Source organism: Protopterus annectens, chromosome 17.part0, assembly GCF_019279795.1.
Source record: "Protopterus annectens isolate FY-2018-M chromosome 17.part0, PAN1.0, whole genome shotgun sequence".
Classification (NCBI taxonomy): domain Eukaryota; kingdom Metazoa; phylum Chordata; order Ceratodontiformes; family Protopteridae; genus Protopterus; species Protopterus annectens.
This window is the reverse complement of record NC_056751.1, coordinates 153,320,226-153,332,868: the sequence shown is the minus strand read 5'-3', so window position 1 is coordinate 153,332,868 and position 12,643 is coordinate 153,320,226. Positions and strand designations below refer to the sequence as shown.

General features: G+C 37.9%; 1 protein-coding gene across 1 annotated transcript in view; it reads left to right on the top strand.

Moving 5' to 3' along the window:
* LVRN (laeverin) overlaps positions 1-12,643 on the top strand; it is a 1,030,506-nt gene that overhangs the window by 274,197 nt on the left and 743,666 nt on the right. The window lies entirely within an intron of this gene.

The following is a 12,643-nucleotide window of genomic DNA, read 5'->3' as shown; positions in this document are numbered from 1 at the left end:
AACTTGCCCAGTTGGACTTCCCCGGTAAACAAATGTTAAATAATTAAATACATTGTTTTGGAGTAGATACTCCTGTTACAATTGTATACCCCTATAATAACCTACTAATTACTCAAAGAAGGCCAGCAACCATGGATATGAACTTTCCTGCTATCTCTATATCCATCCCGATGGATATGGGCATCCTGAAGCAATGTAGTAATTGCCTTATCTTCACTGGCAACCAAAGTGCTCTTAAACAAACTGATAAGGTATGTGATGTGAGAGATGTATTTACATAATGTCACTGGAAGCAAAGCTCTCACATACAAACATTAATAATGCCAACCAGATTCTCAGAAATGTACACAGTACACCCACAACACACAGTGTGAATCAGACTCATAGAAACACATGTCCTGAACTTAAAATTAACCATCCTAAACTTCAAAGATCTCTCAGACATTTGCTCTACAACAAGTATTCTCAGCAACCACAAAAACACTCTACCAAAACAACATCCCCCACAATACATATAGCCACAACTCACAGAACCTCAACTTCAAAGCCCAGAAAACAAGCCACCACAAAACCCAATATTTTAGTCATAGTAGACTCCATCATAAGACACACAGATGTCCTACTCACCAGGGAGAGTAAGGAAAAAGTCATGGTCAGTTGTCTATCAGGGGCCATTATCTACCAGATTATGTACACACTTAGGTTACTTGACCACAAGTACCAGTATGACTCCGTCACAATCCATGTATATGTAAATGACTGGAGACATACCTCCCTGGACTATATGAAGAGAGACATTATGGAGCTCTCATACTATGTGTCCCAGGCTGGTATGAGCCCAGCACTGAGCTACATTCTACCTTCACCAAGAATGATGCCACAATATGAACAGAAGATGACGGTCTTTAATAACTGTCTTGGTTTCTGGTGTCATTTCAAGGAGGTTCAATATTTGTCAGCTTGGGAGGATATGGTTGACAGACCTCATTTCTTTGCCTAGGATGGTTTGCACCTCCCTCATAAGCTTTTGAATATTGGATAACATTGCCCTTCCCCATTGCCTTTTTTAGGCAATGCCAAATTGACAAAACTTCCGACAAAGCAAAATCAAGATGTTATTGCTCAATGCCAGGAGTCTAAATAAAAAAAAAACTACTCCCCCTTTAAACTCTACTCATCCTGGAGAATGCAGACTTCCATACAGTTACCATACCACAGTTTAAAGCCACAGAGGGCACCCTGGCAGTTCCGGGCTACAATGCCTACCACACATTCAGGCCAGCTACTGCGCAGGCAGAAAATAAAGGTGGAGGTGTCTCAATCAATGTCAATAACAAACTTACATCAAGACTGGTGAAACAGTACAATGCAGGGACTTCCAAGATGGCTGCACTCTGATCAACAGCTTACCTTCAGCTCTTCCAATGTGAGAACAGAAACTGAGAAACTGCAGCCAGAAATACTATCAACTTGAGTAAAATTCAGTCACTGGCTAGTAATTACACTGTCTGGATGCCTGCAAAGAAAACACTAAGCCTGAAAGAAAATCAACTAGAAAAGGTAAAGTGAAAACAATGACTGTGTAGAATCCTACAGATGTTCAGTAAAAGTTCAAGCTCCAGCTTTAGTCCAAGAGATGGCTTCCAGTAATGTAGAGGAAAAAAATAAGTCAAATGTGCTCAGAACTGATTGAAATAAATGAAACACTGTCTGTCTTTTGGCTTTTCCCAGATAGGGGTCACCACAGCGAAACTCCGGTCTGCTAATGATTGGCAGTGAATTTTTATGGTGTCGAGTTGCCAGCCTGGCACACAACCTTCAACGAAGACACACCCACACACATTCGCACCTACCTGCATGTCTTTAAAGTCACTTGACCACGAGGAGGACATGCAGACTCCACACAGAAGGCGCTCCAGCCGAGAATCGAACTGGAAAGCCACTTGCTGAGAGATGACAACACTAACCGCTACACCACAGCAGCCACCAAAATAAATGAAACACTGATGGATTAAGACCATTGGCTTAATGTAATAAAAAATTTTAAGTGAAAACAAGTAAATATTAAAACACCAAATATAATAAATTTTTTTCCTTTAGCAACACATGTTTCAGGTTGTCTTGCAACATACTTCTCAGCCTGGAAACATAAAAAATCTGGACTAATGCCCATGAAAAGTGGGTACAACTGGCCAAAAATCTGTATACTGATTAACATTACATTTGCATATGTAATTATGTATCCCCACCCACTCCAGTGGAATTGTGGGATACCAACATTCAAATGCAAATTGAAGAACAGTTTTCCTGTGTGCTTTGTACATAATATCTCAGGAAATATTAATGTCTGCAACAAATATTTGTATACTGCTCCTCATGATTACCGGAAAACACTAGACATTTATTTATTTTTTTATGGTTATAGAGTTTAGCAGCTAAAATATGAGATATTACAAAGGTGTACCAAGAGGACTGATGCATACATTTTAGATGCAAGGTATGGTTGCATTGCATTGCTTTCAACTAAAATCAGGGGACAATATCAACTGAAATCAGTGAAACAGCCAGAAAGAATCAGGGTCAGGGATAGACAGAGACACTTTTAAAATAATAGTGCTAACATGAGGTGTTAATAGAATAAGAGAAAGAGAGTCGATAATCATCAGTGATTTTCCAGAAAACCACAAATTTTATGAGGAACAGATCAAAAATATGAGGCAAAAAATCTGGACATTTTGTGAAAATCTGGACTGTTAAGAGCTATGGTTAAACTGTAGGTGTGTAAAAAATAAAACACCTTACAATAGTCCACACAGACATGGGGACATGCAGACTCAGTGTAGAAGGTACCCAGCCAATAACTGAGCAATATGAGGCAGCAATGTTAACTTCTGTGCCACTGTGGAGCATCTTTTGCTATATACTTTTCTTGTCCTCTTACATTGTATTTTTGAATATGTCAGAAGTTCCCCCAGCTCTTATTATTGGGTATGTCATTTCTAATGAAAATATTTACCTTTCTTACTTACGTGACTGTTAAGCAAGGTTCTAAATTTCATGTGTGGAAAACAGATAATAAAAATTAAACATGTACATTTGTTATGATATGGGAATATTATATCGCAGTCATTCCCTAAGGTTGCTAACAGTATTTAAAAGTTACAAGACCTTTTGATGTATGCAAAGTCTGACTTCAGTTGCAAAATCTTTCACTCAGTGTGACCAATGAACCTATGATCCTTTACTGAGATACTGCTCTAAACATTGTCATCTATATACCCATTAGCAACACCCTGTAGCCTAATTTGTTTTGTTCAATATCATTTCTTTACAGCAGTTGCCAGTTCACTGGATTTTAATAAAATTTTGCAGACAGTGCCCCTTTCCAATAATAGTTTACATCTCAATATTTCTATCAGATGTATTTCAACCATCTACTTCTTACATCTTTTGCTATATGGATTCAAGCCTTATCTCTTCCAGGCAAGTTCTACCATCGTAGCTGTTATACTTCTAAATGTCATTACTTCACATGAAACTCTGAATCATACAGGACCCTTTCCTTGGCTGCAAGATATGAGTCTGTTTCTGTTCCTGTCATTTAACTTTCTCTTATGGCACAATCAAGGGCAACAATTTCAAGGAATTAAAATTAGCATAATTTTGTTCTAATAAACTGTAATTGCAGAATATAATATACTACAAGGGAGTACGAAAACAAAGGCTCAAATGTTAAAGCAATCTGGTCCAAAATTCCACTCTGTGAAATAGTGTGTGTTCACCAGCATTCAGATAATCTGCGTCTGTTAGATAATGCATTTTCTCATAATAATTAAAACTCAAAGGCCTTGACTATGATCCCAAGAAGCTGTTCTGCTTCACTGCACTGAAAATAATTACATTTCTGCAGTACTGACCTCAAGTTACATATAAGTTATTAATTAAAATGGAAATGCTGTTAACAACATCACTTATACTGATACAAAACAAACTATGCAACCTATTTGCTACTTAAGTCACTCATCTGAAAAAACACTCATGTCCTCAGGTTTAAGTACAATGCAAAGCAGGTGTTATGCAATACCAATTACAAACAGACATGGTAACATAAAACAATATACCAGGAAAAAATATAATAAAACTGTAACCAGATAGAGTCTGCAGTACAGAAGTAGCTGGCAGAACATATAAGGTTAAATCGCAATCTTTGCAATGTAAACAGCTCCCTTCACTGCTGTGCTGCTGCTATTCTAATTACAAACAGGTGCGGTAACATAAAACAAATCTATATCAGGAAAAACTATACTAAAACTGTAATCAGACAGACTGCACTACAGAAGTAGCTGGCAGAACGTATATAAAGTTAAATCACAATTTTCCCAGTGTAAGCAGTTCTGGTTACTGCTGTGCTATGCTGCTATTCCAATTACAAACAAGCACGGTAAACACAGTCCAAGTATCTGACAGGGTCACAGTCATAACACATGCCCCTGCACATTGATGATGGTGCGGGCAATGCGTGATGACATCAGCCACAATTTAAAGTTGTAAAAAAAAAAATCGGGAATTCGCAGCACCCCAAGTTTTTGCCCTCAAAACCAGTAAATACTGAAGAATTCAGTACAGTTGAGAGGTATGGGCTGCAACAGATGATTACATTGTTTCTTTTTCTCTTACTTTTTCCATGGAGGCAAGCTGATAATATGGCAATAAAAGACAGAACATTGGTTTCTTCAAGGCTCAAAGTTAATGATTTCTGAAAGTATACAAGTAGTTTTCACATCTGGGGATGGGCAATAAAGATAAAAAAAAGAACTGATATCAATTAGTGTAAACTGAAGCACAGACAGTAACATGCATGTTAGCATGGATAACCTCAATTTTCAGCTTAACTAGGGTCTGTGTTCACAGCTATTTGGCACAAATGTTCCTATTAGGAGGGTTAAAATTCATTATTTGAAGATGTACTTAGTTATGTGTGTTTGCATTAAGTTGATAGGTTATGATGGTATTCACACATAAAATGGCACAGGTACACAGAGGAACACACCAGGTAGTGTGCTCTTACCATGAGGTGAGTCAGCATAATTCCTCTCCATAACAGGTACCTGTAGAAACCAGCATCAAATATATTTGACATATTGCTACTACTTCTGCTGCTGCTGCCGTTGCTGCTGCTAATAAAAATACCTGTTTGTTAACCTAGGCCCACTGGGCACTCAATCCATTTCCAGGGGTGACCTGGCAACAATGTCTGGTTAAGTGAGTTACTCAAGGCCACACAGTAGGCAAATGAGGAGTGAGGGTATCAAAGCCTGTACCATAGGAACTACAACTACACCACCACCTCCACTTGATACTGAATATCCACACAGTTGCATGCTCATGTTTCCTAGGTTAATCTTGACAGATACTGTGGCTGCCCACAACAACAAAAACAACAACACAGTGTAGGATAAAAAAGGTATAATGTTGGGACAAGGTTTCCTAACATTTCCTTACCATGCATGGAGATCATCAAGGTTACTTTGCTGCAGACGATCATGATGATGCCTGCGCAGTTCCTCCATCCTGGTGATACCTCTAGCTGACTACAGCTCCTCATACAGGTCATATCAGGCATCCAGCATTTTAAAAGCACCATCACTGGGGCATAGTAGGTATTCCTTGAAATTGTCATGACAAAGACAGAGCATAATCTGGCCCTCTTTCTCACAGCATGCATACACTCTCCACCAGACACTAGCAGAGGCTCCTTTTTTGTAATCTCCTATGAATTTGGGAGTCCACGATTCCAAAGAGGTCAGTCAGAAGTGGAGTCCCTCAGGGATCGGAGGGACTGCTCTATTTTGGCATTTATTTCTGTGGAGTCAAGGTCAATGCCAGGGATCTCTGGCTGACTAAATTTGCAGACTATTGCAAATTAGAAGCAGTCATAGAATTCTCAACTGACACTAATATTCTCCTGTAAGGACTGATCAGACAAATAGCTTGTGTCAGAGCTATGGACTAAAACTAAATGCCAAAAAATGCATAATAGTATCCTTTAGGAAGTCATCCACCCCCGGTAACTGTCATACTGACAACACACCACTAAGAGCTGACCCAAGTCTGGGACTTGGGGGCACACATAGATAGTAATCTAGCCTTTGATCATCATGTATCTACAGTGGTGTGGAAATCATTCTGTGCTGCACAACTTATCAACAAAGGTATGACATCTAGATCCAAGGATGTCATTGTTCCAATGTATTCAGCATTCATCAGACTTATCATCGAGTACACTGCTCCCTTTGGTATGCACCTAACTAGGCACATCCAACATTTGGAATGTCCACAGAAGTTCCTCACTAAATGTATACAGGGCATAAGTAACATGTCTTATGCAGGCCACCTCAAAGCCCTATCCCTGTATTCTGTCTCCTACAGGCTATTGAGGGAAGATCTATGCCTGTTATGCAAGGCATTGTCAGACTCTACCCTGATGGACTTCCTGCATATCCACAAAATAAAAAGCACCGGAATTACCCAGTCTAAAGACTTAAAAACTTACATATAATATAAATTGGACCTGCTGGAGAAACAGGTATGTATCCCAGAGATTATCCCTTCTTTGGAACAGGCTCCCCATTCATGTGAAGCAGAGTTCCTTCCTAACCCAATTCAAATGTAACATGGACATCTGGATGGGGAGCAGGAAATTCGTCGCTAGTTTGGCATACATGTCTTTAATGGACACAGGCAGACTGTGAATGGCTCATCTCCCAAGCCCCTGCTTGGAAATGGTTCATCTCCCAAGCCTCTGCTTACACTTATCAAGGGTACAAGAACTTGTCAGAGATTTAGGATGTATGCTAGGCTTAAAAAGACCCTATTCATTGTTAGCCTAGTACACACCTACGAACCTATGAAAATGGCATAATTTTCAAGAGGAAAAAATATAGCCTGTAAATCATGCTTAAAATATACTTTCTGAATTGTGGAATGTCACCAATGAGGAGTGGTGATATAGCTGAAAAGTGTGCTGTACAAGTGAATCATGGAAACATCCTGGGTACTGGGAGGGCACATAGATTATCACTCCAATTGCATCACACACACTACCCGGCAGTTGATTGAATGGCAGCCTTTCATGTTCACAAATAGGTGAGAGTGAAGACCAGATGAGGCCTTTATTGCTATATGTGTGCAATCTATGGCACCCAGTACTTCTGTGAGGTAGGATATGCCATAGCAGGCAACCATGGTGTTCTCTCTCTCCTATAGTATGCTAAGAAACCATATGTACTCCTACAAATGAGGCACTTCCTGTGCATTCTAGAAGTGGAAGCCTGTAAAATGCTGAGTGTGTCCCCAGCTTATCTCTGAAATATCCCTGTAACTAATATAGAAAGAGCTATGCAATCTTTGGTCTCCACAGGTATGGGAATACTACATATTCCTATAGATTCTTTGTGTGGGTGATACGTATCAAATAATGCCCATACAGTGTCCAAATCTGTCATAAAGCAATCAGTTCTCTCCGGAGCAGTGAAACTGTAGCTTGTCACCCAATGATATTAAAGTTTCCTTTGGCACTAGATACCACCTCATGCTATACGGGCAGCGAATGGTAGTGCTAACAAATGTAATGCACTGCTGTATGGTCAGTGCTGCTACTCTAAGCATTTTGTCTGCAAATGTGACATTTTGAGTGCGTGTTACCCTTCTTTAGTCAGGTACTTGATGGCACAACTACAAATCATGACTATGTTCACCTGGCACACATTTACTTATCATTCTGACCTCATTTCCCTACCCCGTTTTATTCACACGTTATTGTGCATTCATTCACATCCATCTTTTGTTATACATTCAGCACTTTCCTATGCCACCACAGTTTGCCTTGTGTGATTTTATTTGAGTTCCTTCCCATCCCTGAATGGTTTTGCAATATGCAGGGAATAGAGTTATGCCTATATCTCACCTGATGTGTCCATCGTTGGTAAAAGCATGACACTATTTTCTTATTAACATTATCTGCTGTCAGGCAGTTATGGGAGAGGCTAGGAGTTCACCTGGCTGGTGTATGACTGCATGAGTGCTCATACCTGATTGGTTAACTTATGGCTGCCCCAGGGTGAACTCTTACTAAGGAAGAAACTTGTTCTTGCACTGATTACCCTAGGGAGCTAATCTTCCATCTTCAGTAGTCAGACAGTACCTGCAATCCCAATACCTTTTTATAGATTGTTATTTAATATCAAATGAGTTCTTAACAGCTCAAGAAATATTGTGGCCTTTCTGCAGGAGTTTGACCTGGCTAGATGAGAATTTTGGACTTCGTCTTTTCACAGCCATGCCTCTTGGTTTCTGTAGTATTTAGTACCGGCAGGGGGGGGGGGGTTAACAGCAAGTAAAATGATATCTGAGCAAATACCAACAAAGTCAGAGAATTAAGCAATTCACAGAGCTACGTACGATAAATTAAGTTATCCAACAATGAGGTAGCAAACACAGTCCAAGTGGAGCACACTGAAGTTTTAATGTAAACAGTCCAAATAAACAATAAAATGATAAAACACCATCTGATTTATATCTAATTTTGAGTCGGCTCAGACTGCTAATGAGCCCAACTACTTTTTTGAGAACATTTCTGGAGCAGGAACAAATGGCAGATTTCTCCTTTTATAACCAGCCACCAGGTTATACAAAGATATTTTTAAAATATGTGTTGTTTATGGATTTCTTCATCATTGTCAGTCACTCAGATCATTTTTGTTTCTTGATCTTAGAAGATTTTAACATGTGAGTTAAATGTGGGTTTTATACTCTAACTTCTAAGTTTTTCCAGTTTATGGAGGGACTATGCTTTGCCAAGAGGAAAAAAAATTCACTCATTTTAAAAGTCATACTTTAGACTTGGTGTTTTCATTAGGATTGTTCATTATTAACAAATCTGGAGGTAAATTCAATTTCTTGGTCCTAGCAGTCTGCAGTTCGCCCAATTTGGTATCCCTATGCTAATATGATCCAATTAAGGGATTTAAGAGATGTAACATCTGGTGACCTTTTACTGTTAATGGAGCCTCTCCTTCCAAACAACACTGATGAAGTTGATCTGAACTTGCTTGTATCTGCTTATATTTCATCTATAATGAATGCCCTAAAATAAACTCACCATATTTCCCATTTCCCCTTGATCTGTGGTAATATGATCTTGTCTTTCATTACTTATGTAGACAAGGATGCAGATTGGCGTGTTCATATGCCATTTTTTTCTATACACATTACTTTGTCTACCTTTACAGATCTTTACATGGATTTTTTTTTGCCTGAAGTATCCACTGCATCAAGTCATCTGCACACACTCTTCAGAGTGGTTTATAGCCTGTGACATTCAGCCATTTATTCCACTTAGGAGGCTTTTCATCTGCTGATTGTGAGGGTGCAGTGCACTTGTCTCATACATATTGTCCTCATTTTGGGTACAACAAGAATCCATATACCTTTCAGTCATATCACCCTGTTTTTATAATACCCCCTTCAAACATCACATGCTAAAAATAACAGATTAATAATACTCTCAATTAATTGCATCACAATCACTAAACATTTCTAATACAAAACATTTAAAAAGTTATCATTATACAAAAACTACAAAACTTAATAAACTTTGAACTCTATATAACATAAACATTTTAAAAGGTTAAACTCTATATGAAATAAGTTTTAAAATGTTACTGATGGATATAAATTCATTTAAACCCGGTGGTGCACAGGCATTTAACTTCAACTGCCATAAGGTCTCTTTACTTTCTATTAATTCTTCCCATGGCCCCCCTAAAAGACTATTATGAATCATATCAAACCAAAAAATAAATATTCATGGTTAGAATACTTTGCCGTGTGTTTGTATAAAGCATTATTTAATTGCATATTCTTTATGTCATTCATGTATTCATAGATTCTATATCTGAACCTCCAAATCATTTTCCCTACATAAAAACTTTTACAGTTTTTGCATGTGGCAAGACAAACAAGCCCTAAATGTTTTACAGGTACAATGAAAGGGGGTATGGACAGTCTGTTCATTCACTTTTACTTTTTCTGCTTCCATAATGTGTTTGCACTGAGTGCAAGACCCACATTTGAAAGTATCCTGTTTCTTATTACTCACATTCCCTATCTGGTTAACACTCTCCAATATGTTCTTTAACAATTTTCCTCTACGAAAAACTATCAATGTTTTGTGCCCCACCAGGGCATTTAATCTGTCAAGACACTGAAAAATTTTCCAGTTATTCCTTAAAATTCTGAAAATCCCTACATAACCATGTGTATAAGTAGTCATAAAAGCACAACAAAAATGTTTTGTTTCTCACTCTCTTTTATCAATACCATTAATTCTCTGATTAGATGTAAGTATGGGCGTTAATGTTCCCTCTTTTCTTTTATCTGAAACTTCCCTTAAAATACTCAAAATTAAACTCAAAGGATACCCCCTAGCTTTAAATAATTCTGTTCAATAATTACACTACTGCTCAAATCCACTATTGTCAGAAATCATCTGGGCAAGTCTTATAAATTGTCGATTGCCTATACCCCTTTTCTGGTGATTGGGATGACTGCTGTCATAGTGCAAAAAACTATTGGAATTAGTAGTCTTCCTAAAAATAGAACTTTGAATGCTCACTTTATCCATATCTTTGAACACTAGAATGTCTAAATAATTGATACTATACCTATTATAACTATATATACATTTTAAAAAAGTGGTAGTTTTCAAATATTCTACAAATTGTTGTATTCCAATCTCACTAATACCCCTTGCTATAAATATATCATCCAGAAACCGCACATATAATTGCCAGGGTGGGGTATCAAACTTATTGAAAATAAACTGTTTCTCCCATTAAAGAAACACTATATTGGCAAGTACTGGGGCACAACAGGTCCCCACTGCTACTCCCCTTTTCTAATGAAAAAATTGGCTATCCATAAATACAAAGTTGTATTTTAACACCAATTCCAATAGCGTGCTTAACACATTCATTTAATTGGAATTGTAACCCCCCCCCATTCCACTAAAAAATCTGAAAACATTTCTAGGTATTGTGTTAAATAAATTTACTGCATTTAATTGCACAAATGCTAAATTCAGACTGAATTTCACCTTTCTCAATGTACACAAAAAATCCCATGAATCTTTGCATATATGTGTATATCCATCTAACAAAACTTTGACTTTTTCATCTATATATTTTGCCATTGGTTGAGTGATAGCTGTACTAGCAGACACAATTGGTCTCATCAGGGGATCAACCAAATGTTTGTGGATTTTGGAGATACCAAATATAGGTGGGAAGAATAGGAAATTTTCCCTTTAAAAATTCAAAATTTTCCTGGGTTATTTCACCTTGTTCTAACATACCTTGCAAGAAAAAACATATTTTACCATAAGACATGTTAATAAAATTTTGGGAAGTTTCTTCATAACATTCATCATCAAATAAATGAACATGTATTCAATTAGAATAATCAGTTTTGGTCATAATCACCATGCCCCCTCCTTTATCAGGTTTCATAACCCTGATGTTTTTATTTTCAATCAATTCCTTAAGTAACTTACTCTCATTATCAGATAAGTTACTATAAGGGGGCATATTTTCATATGTTGCAAAAATTCCCTAAACTGAAAATCACACAATTTTTCAAAAATAATAAGCAGTAAAGCCAAGGGAGTGTTGAACACACTGCTTCTAAGTAACACACTTAGTTCCTGTACAGCAGCATTTTCACTGAACAGTAACTTGAAATTTAATTTCCTCAAATATAGCTTTAAATCTAGTAACAAGACCTCTATACATGTCTGTGTTATAGGCACAAAAGTCTGCCCTTTGCTAAGTAGCTCACATATCAGTTTGTCCAATGTGAAATGTGTAAAATTGCAAAGCTTAATGTCACCTTTTTCATTTGTCATGATGACAAGAAGATTCTCTTCATTGTGAGCTACATACACAGGCATCATTGTTGTCTCTATCTCCTGTTGTAATGGAAGTTCCATTCTCTCCAGCCCCCAAACGATTTCCGACGATTGCAAGGAACCCAGTAGTTCTCCTGGTGTTGGTAACCTTTGCTGTTTGAAGGAATATGTTGATTCCTCCTATTTTTGATTCTTTCAGACCTTCTCAATGGCACATTCTCTAAAGGGATGGCTTCTGATGTTTCTCCGTCTTCCAATGAAGGCACCATGTTGTTTCCATCATTTGGAACTAAATTCCACCTCCCCTGCAATCCCATTGGCTTGGGATAGGTGCTCCCTTCTTGGTAGTCATGGCGATCCCGTTCCAACTTCTTAAGCTTTCTTTTTTGTATATCCCCAATGATTTTATCAGTCTTGCTAAAAATAGCATTGTATTAGTTACGTTGCATGGTAAACATCGGGACTTTTTAAAGTTAAGATCCAAACTGTCCGCTTGTTTCATAAGTTCATCTATCGATACATGGTTATGGTTTTTAAAAGTTTTAGCAGCTCAACCCCTTGCTTGTTAAACAGTTCCATTAGTTCCAAATGTAAGGGGGAACCTGCTGTCAAACCATTCAGATATTTCCAATATCGGAGACCTTTCAGGATTCTCTCAGTGCTGATGCACTCATCCAG